Genomic DNA, 2,211 nt, shown 5'->3' on the forward strand with positions numbered 1-2,211 from the left:
GACTTTGAGGGGAGAACGAGATGAGATCTATCTCCAGGCACTAGTAAAATTAAGGAACATTTTGGAATTCTAGCTTCACGCACATAGTCATGCTTCCTTACTTCTATAAGAAGGGAGATCATCCTCAATGAAGGGGATCTGGTCTTTACTCCAATTAAAGTTAAGTTTCACTCCCAACTCCTTGACAACATCTTCTTCCCCACTTTCGAGACTCTAAGCCCATCTTTATCCTCATTGACTTACAAACAAAATACAAATGGAGGTGGCAAAGTGTTGGAATTTGAAAGTTCAGGGGTCTTTGCTGCAAATGAAAATTTAGATGGTTGTCACTATCCCCAAAGTATAGGGTGGTAATCTATAATTTACCCCAAGAAAAGAGAGAAGAAAGCTTGGGTTTCTAGGGCTTCAAATGAATCGTATATTGAACCGATTCAATCTGAATCCAATTTGTTTATATCAGATTCAGATATCTACTAAGTGCTAACAAATTGAATCAGAATCTAGAAGTTGGATTTGTTTAGGTGTTGTTTGGCAAGTCATTTTAGAAAGATCTTCTAACAGCCCAGATGCCCAAAAGACATATTGAGCTTTTGGGGTCTTATCTTCAAAGACAAAGACCATTTGGTAAGTGGCTCGATTTACCAAGTTTTTAAAAATGTCTTTAGAGGCTATATATCACATAGAAAGACTAGAAAGTTTCATTTGAAGCTTCCCAAAATTCGGCATTTTCAGACTTTTTAGGTCTTTCAACACATGTGTTTTCTCATCTTTCCAGCTTTTGGTTACCAAATGGAAAAGACCAATTTTCGGTCTTTTGATCTTGTATAAGCCCAGAAGACCGCACGGAAAGACTTGCCAAATGTCACCTTAATTAACGGATTGGATTCCAATATACCCGAATTCAATCCAATATTATTGGATTGGGTTATTTATAGATTAATATAATATAAATACATATAATAAATTAAACGTGTATGGATTTGTGAGGCAATTTCACAAAAGAGATGTGAAAAGCAAAGATAAAAAACTAATCATAAATCCTATAGCCTTTATTGGTCCCCCTTTTTGGTAAAAGTACCTTATAAATACTCTTAGGTCTTACCTTTTTATAGTACTCTAGCCCACTATACCCATTTGAATTTAGGGATTTTTGGACTGCAATCCCCCTCAGAAATGAGTTTGGCTTTAGTCAGGGCAAAGCCCATTCGAGCAGCCTTTATTGTCTTGCATTGAGAATATCTCCGTACTTGTGTGCTTTATTTCATGGGGAGATATTCCCAATGCAAGGTTGTAAAAAGCTGTTAAAAAGGTGTGGGCACAGATTTCCCTGATAGAAGTCGATCCCCTATAAACCGCATCCTGCCCGTGAAATCTTAGCTCCAACTAGGGGTGAACTGAATGGTAAAAACCCCTTAAATCTATCCACAATTGAAAGTAGAAAAGCAAACCCCGAGACAAGACTTCTTCATCACATGGAATGCGATAATGTTTTTCTTTTATTCAAAGGATTCAGGACAACAAACATGAAGAAACAAACCAACAAAAAGAGAAAACTAGCAAAAAAGAATAGCACTATTAGGACAACTACGCCAACTAGAGTAACCGGCAATATTCACTCATAACATAGAACATAATTCATTTGGAGGAGTTTCAGAAAAGATAAACCTTCTACTTTGCCTAGTAGCTAAATTGGCTCAAGTATCTATGCTACTATTGGCTTCTCTAAAGCAATGTTGAAGGATGACAGCTCCATGATCTTGCAACATTTGAATCGAAGATTGAAACAATATTTCAGCTTGCCATTTATTGCATTTCCGAGATTGAAGAGCCATGATAGTAGATCACAAGTCTGCTTCAATAATCATGCATTCATCCTATTATATCCTCGGTCTGTGGCTTGATGGAGACCTTTGTAAATGGCCCACAATTCTGCCATGTCCTTGCTTCTCACAAAATTGGTTCTCATAATAGCTTTTGCAACATACATTGGAAACATTTCCATACACGTACTTATATGTTTTAATTCATGGGGAGATGTTGTTAATACATAACCGAAAAAGCTGTGAGGTATGGCGTCAAAAAATCAAAAAGTTGTGAGGTGGGTGTGAGGACAGAATTTGTGAGGAGGTGCTTTGTTGGATACTTTACCATTAATTGACTATGTGCCAACAGTCACTGCTTCTAATTGCAAGTTTTAATTGCCACCACTAT

This window comes from Nelumbo nucifera, chromosome 7 (assembly GCF_055504915.1).
Source record: "Nelumbo nucifera cultivar China Antique chromosome 7, China Antique-T2T, whole genome shotgun sequence".
Taxonomy (NCBI): Eukaryota; Viridiplantae; Streptophyta; class Magnoliopsida; order Proteales; family Nelumbonaceae; genus Nelumbo; species Nelumbo nucifera.